The sequence below is a fragment of the Carassius carassius genome, chromosome 1 (genome assembly GCF_963082965.1).
Source record: "Carassius carassius chromosome 1, fCarCar2.1, whole genome shotgun sequence".
NCBI lineage: Eukaryota > Metazoa > Chordata > Actinopteri > Cypriniformes > Cyprinidae > Carassius > Carassius carassius.
In genome coordinates, this window is record NC_081755.1 from 5,568,534 (window position 1) to 5,584,933 (window position 16,400).

A 16,400-nucleotide genomic window follows, 5' to 3' on the forward strand; every position below is an offset into this window, starting at 1 on the left:
TTAATGTCCCATCATTCTTTTACAGGTCTTCTTCTGTTTACAGATTTCCTCATTTGGCTGCTTTGGAAGACCGAGTGTCAGCATTACAGAATAGGTGAAAGATGGGTGAAAGCTGGAGAATGACACATGTGTGTTTCCTCTGTATGCATTAATCAGTGGCGTAGTTGAATAGGGCATATACATGCTCAGTCCAACACACACACACAGAGGATATCTGACAAGGAAGAGCAGAAGGGGTTTTACTTAATTTCTTTACCAGAGGCAGATGAAATACAACACAATTACCAGAGTTTAGTTAAACATTAACTTTTCTGAGTGTCCATGGAAAAGTGCAAAACTTTTCTTATAGCGCTGCTTATAGCGCCGCGCTGCTGTGAAGGGAGGAACTTCACTGAACGAGAAATATGAGTCAGTGGATTACGTAAACGAGAACGATTCGTTCACCTAAAAGATTCGTTCAAAAAGAACGATTCGTTCACGAACGACACATCACTAATTCATTCCCACAAGTTAGCTGTAGTATTGGACGTCGTAAGGGGCTATCTCGGATTGGTTTAGACCCCTCCTATGGTGACCCACCAGCTCTGAGAAATGTAAGGCAAGTCAACCATGAACAGAGGCTCCGAGCTAAAGTAATAACAGCGGCCCGGATCAAGTTACACAAGCACTAAACGTATATGATGTCCAGTTAACAGGTAAACATAGGCGAAATTACAAAAAGTCCTGTTCAGTGACAACAGTTTAACAAACTCACGGTTGGGGGATTTCGTTTCAAGTTTACCTTACCAAACCATTCAGACTTCGCTTGTACCATGACGCTGATCAATTTTCTCAGTTGAATAAGGCTTTGAACCCGTGCCATGTTGTTCTTGCAGCGCGACATCAGCACCTACCAGCCAATCGAATGCCTTGCTTGAAACAGAGGAAACCCAATTAAAATCTCGCGAGACACTAAGCGCCATTCAACTCTCACCTGAAGATTAGATTGACACCAAGCACGCCATTACTGTTATTGTTGCATAAGATTTCTATTTTAAATAAGTGCTGTTGTTTTTAACTTTTTATCAAAGAATCCTGAAAAAGTTTCACTGGTTTCAAGAGAAATAAATAAATACATAAAATACATATACTAAGCTGCACAACTGTTTCCAACACTGATAATAAATCATCATATTAGAAGGATTTCTGAAGGATCATGTGACACTGAAGACTGAAGTAATGATGCTGAAAAACCAGCTTTGCATCTCAGAAAAAAAAAAAATTATATATATATATATATATATATATAAAGTATATTAAAATAAGACACCCATATTTTTAATTTCCAATAATATTTCACAATATTACCCTTTTTCTGTATTTTGAATTAAATAAATACAACCTTAGAGTAGTACAGAATTCTAATGTGATCACATGATTCTTTGGAAATAATTTTAATACGCTGATTTGATGCACACAATTGTGAAAAGATTTACATTGAATATATGTACAGTGAAAATTTACTTTCATAAAATAAACAGTCTTAAGACCATTTCTTTCAAACACATGAAAATCTAACCAGTACCGAACTTTTGTCTGTGTAAATGTATAATTTTATGTGAACAGATCTCTTAGGTGCAACTGCTGTTTTAAAAGAACACAATGTGATGAAAAGAGAATTAAATCTATGTTTAAACCTCAATTACAGAAGACTGTCAATCTCTGATTTAAATCAGATATACTATATTGTACTGTAAACTATTTATTTAACCATAAAATGCATCAGTTCAATTGAAAATTTAGATATGTAATAGTTTATTTTTTATGTAGTTATTTTAAATTTCAGCATTTAACAGTCCTTTGTTTAATTTGACTACAGAAAGTTATCCATTACCATCCATCAACCAACTAAAAGGTATGTACATTATGTTAATGCATTAGACTTGGTAGGCCAGTAAACCAACAACAAAAAAATAGGTTTGTTTGTATTAAGGTCTTAATACTATGGCTTCAAATGAACCATCCTATTGGACACTGAGACGAAAAGCAAAGGACAAGGTGGATCAGCAACTGCAGACAATACAGGCAACAACTTTGGGGAAAGAATTGGGTTGGATGCACAGTAAAACCGTTCAAGGTCAAAATGATGATGAAGATACATTCATGGAGTGTCTCTCTCATGTTGATGAGACTGAAGATGTCAGAAGTGTTCCTGATGACAGTGAATCAGACACAGAATCAGAATCAGATCCAAATTCATTAGATGATGATTTGGCAACCTGGGCTACTGAACACCAAATTACACATGTGGCATTGAATTCATTGCTCAACATTCTACGGCTACACAGTTTAAATCTGCCAAAAGACTTGAGGACATTGCTAGGAACTGTGCGTTTAAACACTGAAATACAAGACAAGGCTGGTGGCCAGTATTACCATTTCGGAGTGCTGAATTCAATTGCAGAGGTGCTACATCAGAATGTTGACATTCTGCGCAATTTTCACACTGTGGCGAGTGGGGCGGGGCCGAGGGACGTGGGAACACGAGTGAGGCCGGCAGTGATTGGGCAAATCAGTGGCACCTGCGGCCCACCGCCGGTCTCGAGTCCCATGTAGGAGATGGAAGGATATAAAACTGGAGCGACGACAGCGAAGGACGAGAGAGGACCAGGCCTGGGCTTTTAGTTGTGTTTTGGTTTTTATTTGCGCGCACCAGTCGTCCGTGAGAGGCTGGTGCGCTGTTTTGTGTTTATTTTGAATTATTAAAATGTTGTTTGGTTGTCCGCCGGTTCCCGCCTCCTTCTTCCGGATGAATATTAAGGTTTAATATCATTACAGTGGTGCCGAAACCCGGGAGAAGGAGGGACGCGCTGCTGAAGATCCCTCGCCGCTGTGGTGAATCCGCGGTGCCAACGAGCAGGCGAGGAGTGTGCCGCCATGGACGCTCGAGGCGGTGGGCTGGAGCGAGTTGCCGGGGACGGGCGAACTCGCTACCGGCCGCCCACGATGTGGAGAGACGGCTGCCGTCCGTGAGGGAGCGGAGGAGTCTGCGCCGTTTGCCAGGTGGCCGGAGCCTGCTGCCATCCGCCGGAACGGGAAGGAGCAGGGAACGGGGGACTCCTGCCGGCTGCCCAAAACCGGAGGAGCCGTCGCCGTCCACCGGGCGGCGGAGGAGTGTCGTGCCGTCCGCCGAGGGCCGTCCAGTGCCACCGCCAGGCACCGCGGAGGAGATCACCCAGCTGGTGGAGCTTCAGGTCAGCATTGATGGTTTGCCACTTTATAAGAGCTCAGCAACACAGTTCTGGCCCATCCTAGGGACACTGCAAAACATCAAACAAGAGGAACCTGTGACAATAGGTTTATTTTGTGGCACAAGTAAACCTACATCCCTAGCAGAGTACCTTCAAGAATTCATCTCTGAAATACTCTCTTCAATGGTCTGTGATGCACCTGCCCATGCAGTCCTGAAAAATGTTAAAGGTCACACAGGCTATCACGGATGTGAAAAATGCACACAGGATGGTTTGTACCTAGAAAATAGAATGACATTTCCAAGAACTTACATGCCTTTAAGAACTAATGAGAGCTTCAGAAATAAGACCGATGCTGACCATCATCATTGTCCATCACCTCTTGAAGAAACATCCCTAAACATGGTCTCTGGTTTCCCCCTTGACTACATGCACCTTGTGTGCCTCGGAATCATGAGACGGCTTCTTCTCTTGTAGCTTAAGATGGGTCCTCTGACTTGTAGGCTGTCAGGATTTCAAATAAACACATTGTCAGAAAGACTGTTAAATGCTCGGAGAAGTGTGCCCATGGAGTTTGCAAGGAAACCAAGGGCACTGAGAGAAATTGATAGGTGGAAGGCAACCGAGTTTAGGCAGTTTTTACTGTATACCGGACCGGTCATGATGAAAGATCTCCTTAACACAGAGGTGTACAAAAATTTTGTGGGAATCTTCATCATGTGCATCAACAGTTTGATTGAAGAATACTGTGATTATGCTAATGACTTACTGGTACTCTTTGTCTCTCACTTTGGTCAACTGTATGGTCCACAATTCTTGTCCTACAATGCACACTGCCTTGTACATCTTGCAGATGATGCAAAAAAGCATGGTGTCCTTGACAACTTCAGTGCTTTCAAGTATGAGAATCACCTAAACAAACTCAAAAGACTTCTGAGGAAACCAACATGCCCATTCAGTCAAATAATAAAAAGACTCTCAGAAATGCAAAGATGCTGCAAAAAAAACTCACAAAACCAGGCCACATCTGCTCAAAAAACCACATGCGACTGGTCCTCTTCCTGCATCCTTCCATGAGGCGACACAATATAAAGAGTTGAGAACAAACCCACACACTCTGAAATTGGATAAGGCAAACAGTCACGTTTGCATTGACGGCAAAGTTGCTAAGCTGCAAAACATAATTTCATTAAGGGATGAAATTTATGTTGCTTACAATACCTTCAACCACCAGGAATCCTTTTTTGACTATCCACTGCCATCCTCTACACTTGGCATTCATTTAGTGGATGACCTCTCAACAACAGTTGATTTCTGCAAGTTTGAGGAAATAGAGAGCAAAATCTTTCTTGTCCCCTATCACAATCAATTCGTTTCAATTCCTCTTTTACATACGAAGTAATTCTTTATCAGCACTTTTTGTTTCATAGTTCATGCATTTCAAATGCATTGTTCAAAATTAAGTTTCATTTAAGAGTTAATAAAAAATACGGGTTTCAGGCTTGCAAAAAAAAAAAAAAAAAAAAAAATGTACCTAATCATGGAGTTTGAGGGAGAAGGGACGACTGGACCAGCTGCCAAGTCCTGGTATGCAGATGGCTACTCCTGGTGGCCACCATATAAAGATCTTGACAGGTTGCTGAAGAGTGTTAGGACAATGGAGGCACCACAGCCAGAAAAAGGGTGGACCCGACAGAGCAAGAATCCTGCACGAGTCTGGTAAGAGTAAATGATGCTGTAAATTAAACAATGATTTTCCCCAGATTACCTGTAGTGGTCAACCAATATATCACCAAGGCCAATATTTCAAATATCGGCATCAGCTGATAAGTTATTCTGCTTGGCTGATGCGTTCGAGGCCGGACTTTTATTTTGATGGCACTGAGAATGAGAGCACCATAGCACAATCCAATTCAAGTTTATTTGTATAGCGCTTTTTACGATTCAAATCATTGCAAAGCAACTTTACAGAAAATTAAGTTTCTAAAATATTTAGTAGTAGCTTTTCAGTGATGACTGTCAGTTTATGTGCATATGGTAGAAAAATCGGAAAAATCAATAGAAGACATAAACAGACGATTAACACTATTAACAGCAATTATGCAATCAAACTTATAGCAAAATGTGGTACTTCTGTATGTTGTCTCTGGGTTAGCATCATCTGGGGTCCTCTGAGGGTCAGCATCATCTCTTCTCAGGTGTTCTGGATCCAGACTGGAGCTTGTGTAAATCCTACAGTAGTTACCACGGGATGAAGATCCCAGCAGAAACAGAGAAACAAATAGAGACATCATTAGCATAGCTGCTGTTCCAGCCAAGTGAAATTAATTAGTTTATCCCAAGCTAAAAAAATAATAATATGCATTTGCTCAGATATAACTGCAGTCCAAAATTATGAGATGCATTATTTGAATTCTTGGCCAAAGAGGTGCGTTTTAATCTAGATTTAAACAGACACAGTGTGTCTGAACCCCAAACATTATCAGGATCTTGTGTTCTGCAGTGAGAGCCATCTCCACAAACTTTCCAGATTACCAAGTGCCCTGTTGGTTACAATGTTTACTTTCTTTGTTTATATATTTTTAATAATTTCTTTATTTGAGAAAAATACTGAAATAGAATTACAGAATCAGGAAGTTATCATCTAAAGTATATTTATTTTACACTTTTATTCTTAATACAATTCATTTTCAAATCATTTCAAGTTTCTCAAACATTTAAAAAAAAAAAAATTATATATATATATATATATATATATATATATATATATATATATTCACTTTATATCAGCCATCCTGATATCTTGAGATATCGGCAGTCAAAAAAAAAAAAAAAAAATATATATCGGTCGCCCACTATTTACCTGTTTTTCATTTTTCAGAATCTTTGCACATCATTTATATACACTGTAAAACATGATCCCATATAGCTTTAATAAACAGAACTGAAGCCGTACCTGCATTTCTTGTTTTCAGCATCTTTTCAGAATGTAGCCAACAATTGGAAGAAGGCCAGCTATACTTCTGACATAAACTCAGAACCTGAAATTGCTGGAAAAAGGATTCCCAAGTAGGTCCTGGCAAAAAGACAAATGAAATGATTTAACAAATGAAAATGGCATCATTTGCCTTCATGTGTCATCTATCTTTAACATTTAAGTAAGGGATAATGCACGGCTAGCTGTGCATTAAACCATTAAATGCTACGAGGCCGTTGAATGAATCTGATTGGCTGATTGGTTTTTGTTAGTCCTGTAATTTGTTATTACAGTTTACTATGCAAAGTGATGTGGAACAGTAATGTGGTCAAGAGAGCTGCCTGGAACTACGTTCACCGTGCGTTTCACAGAAAATAATTGCACACCTCAGAATGTTCGTCAGCCAATCAGATTCAAGCATTCAACACCCCAGTAGTATAAACTGTTTTAAGGGAGGCATAAAAGGGAGCGTTCACCCAAAAATGTCTCACCCTCATGTCATTCCAAACCAACAAGACCTGCGTTCATCTTTGGAACACAAATTGAGATATTATTGATAAAATACCCCATAGACATCAATGCCACTACCATCTCAGGAAGGTATTAAAGTCATTGTTAAAACAGTGCTTTTTTTTTTTCAAAATGCTGGCTCCTGCATCAGCACCTGTCATGAATGCATGTCAGAGACTGACACAGAAAAAAAATAACTTGAAAAAGTATTATCCTCACTTCTTAATTAAGGTTGAACCACTATAGTCCTTTTTTTTCTTGGCCTTGAGGTAGTAGTTGCAAAGCTGTCTATGCAGGATCAGAGTGCTTTCGGATTTCATCAAAAATATCTTAACTTGTGTTCTAAAGATGAACAAAGGTCTTACAGGTTTGGAACAACATGAGGGTGAGTAATTAAAGACATAATTCATATTTTTTAGGTGAACTAACCCTTTAAGGAGAAATACTGCAGAAAAGTTATTGAGCACATTTCTATGAGTATGAGGCAATGAATGTGTGCAGTTGTTCTTTTTATCTTTGTTTTCCTAGAAAGAAAACAAGTACAGATCATAAATACTCATCAGACGACGAGGCAGCAGAACAAGCACCCATTAAAAAAAGAAAAGCTGCAAACAAAGCAAGTGTTCCACCTGCACCAAAACCTCCAGCCATTCCAAAACTTAACAAAAAAGGTAAATGGAAAATAATAATAATAAAAAAAAATATATACTAATAAAAAAATGAATGCCATAAATAAAAGAGAGTAGGGGGGGGGGGGTCAACATGAAGATTTAACAACCAAATAACAATGGAATTAGAAAGATGGCAGCATTGTTATTTTATTTTTTACATAAAGATTGGTAGCTATATTAGTAAAATCTGTTGACTTCAACAATCTTGTGACATTCAATATTTTGGTTTAAGAAAAAAAAAATATTGAAAATATCAAATTTGATTCAGGAAAGTTTCTGAATTTTTGATGATCTGACACAAAATGACCCAGTATGTAATAAGATTAAAGGTGTATAACAGACAGAACACAAAAAGTTACATTTTTATTATCAGGTCCTAATGTGCAACCTCAGGTTTCACAGAGCAGAGCAGTAAACGCTCTCAGCAACTGTAAGTCTAAACTTTATATTTTATCTTCATTTCATTTTTATATCCAAATCTACAATGTTTAATAAAAGTTACAGCTATCCAATTGTTGAAGCATACAGCTGCACTGCTTGGTCCTATTTTGTGTGAATAAATTCTAAGAATTACCAGTGTACCCATTTTTAAAGGTGATTTTTAATTTTAGCCACTAATGATCCCCCAATTGTCAACAGCATGTGTCAATCAGCAACAATGGGACACGGAAGACCAACAACAGACCGGGTGTGAGAGTCTCCCCAGCTTCCAAGGTTAATAATTAGTTGTATTAGGCTAGCTGGAAAAATAAATGTAGATCAAAATTTGATGCAATTAACTGGAAAGTTAAAATCATAGAAAACTCTGTGAATTACTCATGTCATTCTAAACCCAAAAACTTTAAATCTTCATTTGTGTTTTGAAAATATCCAATGAACTCAGGGATTTCTGTTCCCACATTTCCATAGTCCATACAGAGATTGTAGAAGTAACGGATACAATATGAGTGGCTTAATTCCAATCTTCTGAAGATTCATAATCGCTTTATACAATTAACACATTTTTTTTTTTTATATGTATGCAACTGTCCTTTTAAGATTATGAACCGTCATTACTCCACTTAAACTGCTTGATTCAACTTACCTACTCCACGTTTCTCAGCTCCACTGCGCATGTCTCAGCCAGACCATGACGGAGACGACTGGTGTGCTGCTCACCCTAACACACAAGGTAAAAGCATAATCATGGATAAAGGAAATCTGAAACGCATCTCACAGCATTTAAATAAATCTAAAAAAATGTAACAACATTGTGTTCAATCCATAGAGCACACGTTTGCTGTCCTGAGACCCTCAGGGGACCACCAAGGAAGAGGCCAGAGTAAGTTCATTACACAAATACACTCAAGTCATTTTTTTAATTTGACGCCCTTCACAGATCCTTCTATTATTTAAAAGAAAAGGAGTGGCTCATTATTATTATTATTTTTTTTTTTTACCATTTTGGGCACTCTATATACATACTGCAGACACAAAAGTTTTCCACAAAAGTAAATGTAACTGTGAATTTTGTGGCATTAACGTGGCATGACAGATCACAGTTCAAACTGCAATTGTAATGTATCAATGTACATTAAAATAACTGCAAAGTAGATACATAGATACATACATGGATAGATACATAGATAAAGTATCTAAACAATGCAGCGAGTGGGGCTTGAGGATGTGACGTCAATTGCGTCTGCACAGTGAGACATAGGAAACAGAAATATTGCAAAATAATAATAACAACGCGACTAAATGAGATGAAAAAACGTATAACAACAATTTCGTTTCTGTGAACAAAAATGAAGACATTTTAGCATAGTTTTTATTTTGTAAACCACATTTAGTCTCGTTTTTATTCGTCAACAATATTGCATTATACAATTAATTATAGTCATCGTCACATGACCAGCATTTACATTGCGTTTCGTCTCATTTTCGTCACATGATAAAGGTTCGTTGACGACGATATTTAGTCAGAATTTTCATTGACAAAAGCAACACTAATGCCAACCCACCAACCGAATATTCAAATAATCAAATATTCTGGTCCAGCCCTACTTGACAGTGATTTATATTTAATTAATTAATAGGATAAGCAAAATTCACATACTGTTTTATTGCAAGTGTTTAAAATGTATTGTAGTATTTTGCAAATCACATGGGTAGAGTTCTTTTTACTGTGTGGATGACCGTCAGCCTCCACTGAAGACCGTTTTTGACCCAGGAAAAACCCTGGACTTCAAACATCATGACCACCAACCCCACGCCCCTTAAATTTTTTTTATACTGATCTGCATAATTTCACATGGCTCATGATTTTATACCCCAAAAAAATAAAACGTAATTCTGGCTACTGAGTGTGTTGCAGGCCTTAGTTTGTTAATTTGCAAAATGTAACAAGCAAATCTCACCCACTCCATCTTTCTCAGCTCCAGTGGGCATCTCTCAGGTAGACCATAGCGACAGCTGGAGTGCTCATCCACCTGACAAACAAGGTAAAAGAACATTAAATAGAATAAAGATTAATATTCTTTCCATTGACTTCCATTAATATGCATGCGAATGCATCAAGTTGTGTGAAATGTTTCGCATCTTGGTGACTCTTGACCTGCGAATTCACATCACGTGAAACTGTATGACCAATAGCAGTTTGATACATCACAGCAAAAATTTTTAAACTGCAGCGCTGAGAGGAAGTGGAGTAGATTGTGTGTTTTTACCTTTTAAATGTATTATTATGCGTTGTGTGTTGAATTTAAGTGTTTTTTTTAAACAACACTGCAGAGTATGACATCATATCATAGCTGTTGCTGCGTCCAAGGAAACTTTGCAAGCTCAAAGTCTAGTGTGACCGCAGCATTCACAACAGTAGTAGTAACAGTAGTACTACTGTAAAGTAAACAATCCCCCACGTGGGGTGCATTCTTGTGATTGGCTAAAATAAGGGAGATATCTGATTGGTTGCAGATCATTCCCGGTTTAAAAAAAGGCATCTGTGTGTCGAGCCAAGTCAGAGGAGTCTCAAAATTCACACACAAATGCAGTGAAGTTCACAGACCGCAAGCAGTTTGTAAATCAATATATATATGTGTGTGTGCATCAGAAATACATTTCTGAATCTTGTCCTGTGCATTTGTGAATCTTGAGTGCATTTGTAAATGTTGTTTGCATTTCTGAATTGTGTGTGTATTTCTGAATTTTGTATGCATTTGTGAATCTTCTGTGCTTTTTAAATTTTGTGTGTGCATTTGTGAATTTTGTGCGCATTTGTGTATCCTGTGTGTGCATATGTGAATGTAGTGTGTGCATTTATCTTTATTGAGACTCTTTTGGCTCCATAAGTTTAGCCCCTTTCACACATACTGTCTTTACTGGTAAAGTTACCATTAATCGATCATGTGTGAACAGGACCTTTTCAGAAATCCTGGTAAATATGTTTTGGCAATCATATCATTCTTATGGAGATGACATGATTACTCTGAGCGGTTTACAAAGCTCCGCTGCTTTATAATGAGCTTTTCTATGTAAATTCGCACTAGATGGATATATTTGACCATTTCGCTTCACAGCTTTTTGTTACGCTTCTCCATTCATCAGGGCTGCGACTCTGTAATTGAATACTATTATGCGCGTCTCGTGTTTATAAAAGCAAAACATTCTGACTGGCTACTAATGTTAGTTTGGTTGAGAGTGAAAGTTGCACCTCTCATACAATTGGTAGGCGAACGCATGGACTCAAAAGTGATATCAATCAACAAGATTCTTTATTATTTATTATGATTTTTATTTTTTATGAAGGACTAAATGCTGCACGCCAGAAATCCGGCATGGTGCCGAAGAACTTTAAGGCCTGTTTTACTGTATAAAGCATATTTTTTAAATAGTAAAAATATATTTCACAATATTAGTGCTTTTACGGTATTTTGGCTTAAATAAATGCAAGCTTGGTGAACACAAGATAATTCTTTAAAACATTAAAAATCTTACGGTTCAAAAAGCTTTGACTGTTTGTGTACGTTACCATTTACTGACTTATTTTCTTCTGGGTGGCATTGATGCCATGATTTTACTTTAAAAATGGATTTTAATACATATTTTTCTTTGTTTTTATTATTTTCTGAAATTCAATTAGCTAGAATTTTAATGTGCATTTACTTGTCTGAGTAACAAGCAAATCTCACCCACTCCATCTTTCTCAGCTCCAGTGGGCGTCTCTCAGGTAGACCATCATGGAGACGGCTGGAGTGCTCATCCACCTGACAAACAAGGTAAAAGAACATTAAATAGAAATAAGGAAAAAAGAAGAAAGGAGAAAAGCTTCATTCACAGCATTTAAAACCAGATAATATAACATGCATGATCTGTTTAATCCATAGAGCACACCTTTTCTGTCCTGAGACCCTCAGGGGCCCACCAAGGAAGAACACTGAGTAAGTTAAGAAGGGGAAAAACACAGTGTCTGATAACATGAACAATGTCCAGGAATACAGACATGATGGACTGCTACATTCACAGGAAGTTGTTTGTTCTGAAAGTACAATAATCTGCACGTTTTTGTAGAATTGAACTAAATCAAACTGCACACAATTTCAAATCATATTAAATATCATGATTTAATGGTACATAAAAGTTTAGGGTATAATAGGACATGACAGCATTATTGTCCATTTTAATCATGTTCCAAAAATAATTTAAAATGAAGTTACACCAAAAAAAATCTTTGGTACATACCATCAGTTTAGAAATCATGGTAGCTATGATTTTAGTAAAGCAGGAGAAAAGAAAATAATCAAAATTGCGTTCTTTAGTAATAACAGTGGTTTACTGAACAAATTTGGTCTCTCTTAAATGAACTACAACCAAAATTATTTAATGGATAAAACATTTCAGCTAATGCCATAAATAACATAGGGAGTCCAGTTAGTTGCTATATTACTATATTGTAGGTTTAATTTAATGAAACCCAAAGTATTAAATTCCAATACATTTTTAGATTATATTGGGACCCTTTCACGCCACAGCCTCACGAATGAGCCACATCTGTCTGAGTGTAAACAAGTTCCGGTAGGTGTGTTCAACTCGACACAGCTCTGCACAGGACCAAGAGAGTTACAGCAGACTGCTTTGTAGGTTTTTGAATTGCTCTCGCGGATGTCAACACCAATCCATCTGCACATTGTCGCTTCTTGTCGAACACACCTAGTGCTGCAGGTTTATTGGCTCACTGATGTTGACAAGATTAAGCCTTTAGGTAACGAAGTTTGGTATCGAACGACGAGGTTTTATCGATATTCGATGGTATCGTGGCAATTCGGTTGGTGCCTAAAAAGTATCGAACTCGATACCCAGCACTATTTATAACTTTGACAATAATTGTAAACCATGATAAACTAAGTCAGTTATTGGAGTATTGGAGATTTAATTACGTTATATGGTATAAGAAATCTTTTTTTTTATTTAGGCTAGTTAAATTAATTTTCGGGCTACCAAAATCTGAAGAGTACCTGTCCAAAGGGCTACCAGGGATTTTTTTATTTTGTGAGCCCTGATTCCCATTGTGAAATTCACATCAGAGTCCTCATGCTGTCAACAGAATACCAATATAGATTTTTGGTCGATGTCAATGTAAAAATAATTGAACTAAACTCTTATTACAGTTATTATAAGAGGCAAAGATGTTTTATGTTTTTCTGAAATTTGGTTTTAATTTTACGGTGTATTTATTTGTTTTGGTAACAAGCAAATTTTACCCACTCCATCTTTCTCAGCTCCAGTGGGCGTCTCTCAGGTAGACCATCATGGAGATGGCTGGAGTGCTCATCCACCTGACATACAAGGTAAAAGAACATTAAATAGAAATAAGGAGGAGAAAACACTAATTCACAGCCCTGAAATGCATATTAGGGTCAGGATAATTTTTTTTTTTTTGAAAATGGTAAACATTTTACCCTAAATAATGTGACATTCTTTTGACAACCTCAAGGCAGATGCATGTAGCACTACATCTAACATTTAAAACCTTACAGTAAATTTATACTTACAGGTACTTCTTGTGGGAGACAGGAAAATCCAGTCTTGAGTACTGTAACAAATCAATGTACACGTACGTTATTTATCAATTTAAATAAGTTGCAAAATGCATAATTTAATTCATCAAAGCTACATAAAAAAATTAATTATCTTCTGTATTGCAGCTGTAGAAAGGGCAATTCTGGAAACACTAGAGAAAATGGACATGAGGATCAACCATCTGACTTCACTGGTCCAGTCTCTAGTGGGGAACAGGCGTATTGTACCCCAAATGCAGATGGCTGAAGAGGAAGAGGGTGGTGTCTTTCCTCTAGCATCTACTGCAGACCTAGATAGGCTGGAGCAAAGACTGGCAGACAGAGGGATTATGCAGAGAATGGTAAAATCACTGAAACGGTCAAACCTACAACTACTAACAAAATGTAAACAAACTGTTTGTGTGCTAACGTGTGTGTGTGCATGTTTATACACACTACCAGTCAAAAGCATGGAATGATTAAGTTGAAATGTTGCTGAAAGAAGTCTCTAATGCGCACTGCATTTACTTGCTAATGTATAAAATTAATGAAAAATAATTAGCTGTTATTTTTAAATATTGTTATATGCTCATTAATCCAGCCTCCAGTGTCACATGAAAAAATCATTAGAATATGCTTATCAGTTAATAGCAATTATTAATGGCAGTTATTAATAATGGTTCATCTTATCAGTGTTAATTATCATCAAAAACTGTTTTTGCTACTCATTATATTTTATGAAAACCATAACTATTTTTAAAGAATCTCTAAAAATTAGAAATACAACTGATTAGCAGTGGTTAAAATCATACGTTATTTTGGCGTATCATAGTAGATGCATTTGAAAGTTTTATTATAATCCTACTCTGTGCGGTTATCACCAGTCTATTAAAACAGGTCACTAGTTAAAATTGCTTATTTCTCTGGATTTAAACATTCTTCGAAACATTTGGGATAATGTAAGTACACAACACTGTTCGAACAGTGCACTATGGTTTACACAAACACTTGAAACAGTACAACCATTTTCACCTTTGATAATAATAATAAATGTTTATTGAGCAACAAATATTCGAAAATAGTTAAATTTAGTTCATATAAATAGTTTCATGATATTAAATTATACTGCATTCTCAATTAAATAAATGCATCTTTGGTGAACATAAGAGGCTTCTTTCAAAACAAACAAACAAAAAAAATCTTAATTGTTCCAATCTTTTAACTAGATGTGTATAGAATACAGGTCAATTTAATGCTAAAATATTAGTTCAGAATGTAGCTGTTGAAGGTGAACAAATTATCCATCAGTGGCGGGCCGAGCATGAAGAAAACAGTATGGAGGATTTGCTCCAAGGTGTTCTCCACTGACGTCGCCCGGCAGTTGAACTGGTGCGGGAGGGGAGACAAGATAGGGATCCGAAAAACACACATCGGAGCACTCCTAATAGGTAAGTTCAATAATGTTACACAAATACAAACAATAGAATTAATGGCGGAGCTATAAAGGTAAATCAGTAGCAAAACTCGAGAGGTTGAAGATCTGAATGTGAGAACTTGTCATATTAATATTTGTAAGTTAAAATTTACACTCACAGCTCTGATGTGAAAAGTTGAATCTTTCAATTTACACACACAGACAATGATCAAAACACCCGTGTTTTGAATTGGAAGTTGTAGATTAATAGATACAAATGTGTAGAATGACATTCACACAAAGAAAATGACATACACACATGTTTACGACATATTTACTTTTGCACTTTACTTCAGTTTCGCTGCACAACGTCAAGTCGCCACTTACAACCTCTCAGATCTGGAAGTACAAGTTCAAATCCTAGCGCTCTGACTTTTGCTACTCTTTTTGCGGTATTCTGTTGCAAAACTCACTTGTGCACTTGTATAGAGCTCCGGACGTCACGTGACCTATTCTGTTTACACCGCCATTTTGGCAGGCAAGAGGCGGTACGAGACCGAGCATGAATGAATGACGGCAGCATGAGTTTTAAGGCAACAGAGTTCACTGCGCACTTTAATTCAAAAGATATAGAGCTGTACATAGCAAAACTTAATAGATTAAACATAACAGATCCCTATAATGCCCCCGGGGTGCTTTTCGTGTGTATTAATAAAGGAATTTATAACATTAGCTTTCCTGACCTACAGTATCCCGATATATACAACTACTTGATTAACTTTCCTTCGTCCTATTCCGGAGACTCTTTAAAGGCCTACAAAAGCCTGGAGGGGTACAAATGGACGCAATCAAACTTTGTCATCAACATTCAACTTTGGAGTCTACCAGCTAAAACCTGCTCTGTCGTCATTGGAAAGGTAAGTCAACTGTCTTGTTAGCTAACGTAATCGACCCACCTGTCCTTGTTTGTAGGTAGCCAGGATAGCTGCTAGCTATATCACTGTGGGCACAGTAGACTCAGTATGAAATCTTAATCCTTTAATCCCAATTTTTTTCCCAGACATGAAAATATCCGAATGATGTGTCATTAGTTGTCTGTTGAAACAATCTTTTTTTTTTTTTTTATGTTTATGGACAGTGTGAAAATTTGTGTTTTATAAGCATTAAAAAAAATTTTTACCCCACCGGTCACAACAGTGACCATAAATACAGTATATATATATATATTCTCTACAGTCACTATTGTGACTGGTGGGATTAAATGGGTTAATCTTACAGGTTAAGCATTCCCAAAAACTAAATGACCCTCCATTGAAGCCATGGGTGGTGGTCAGAAACGATGGGGTCGTGTTAGGAGCACACTGCAATTGCACAGCTGGACTAGGCGAGTGCTGCTCTCATGTGTCAGCGGTCTTGTTCAGTATTTGGCAGCATAACGACAGAGAGGAAGAGATAGCAGTGACATCAAAGAAGTGCAAGTGGTCTACACCAAGTGAGGGATCTTTGAAAGGAGTGGAATATCAGCAAGGCAAAGACATAATTTGTAACAACACACAGCGAGGC

At 37.3% G+C, this 16,400-nt stretch overlaps 3 long non-coding RNA genes across 3 annotated transcripts; 1 reads left to right on the forward strand and 2 right to left on the reverse strand.

Moving 5' to 3' along the window:
- Positions 1-3,222: 3,222 nt before the first annotated feature.
- Positions 3,223-4,943, reverse strand: LOC132139967 (uncharacterized). The gene is made up of 5 exons (XR_009433691.1): positions 4,765-4,943; positions 4,452-4,544; positions 4,000-4,347; positions 3,610-3,734; positions 3,223-3,299 (listed from the first exon to the last, which is right to left on the reverse strand). It is a non-coding gene; the product is annotated as an uncharacterized LOC132139967 (long non-coding RNA).
- A 189-nt stretch (positions 4,944-5,132) lies between these two features.
- Positions 5,133-6,367, reverse strand: LOC132139964 (uncharacterized). Its single transcript, XR_009433690.1, has 2 exons — positions 6,187-6,367; positions 5,133-5,462 (listed from the first exon to the last, which is right to left on the reverse strand). It is a non-coding gene; the product is annotated as an uncharacterized LOC132139964 (long non-coding RNA).
- On the forward strand, positions 6,188-8,102 carry LOC132139971 (uncharacterized). Its single transcript, XR_009433692.1, has 4 exons — positions 6,188-6,299; positions 7,246-7,388; positions 7,762-7,818; positions 8,028-8,102. It is a non-coding gene; the product is annotated as an uncharacterized LOC132139971 (long non-coding RNA).
- The last annotated feature ends 8,298 nt before the right edge of the window (positions 8,103-16,400 follow it).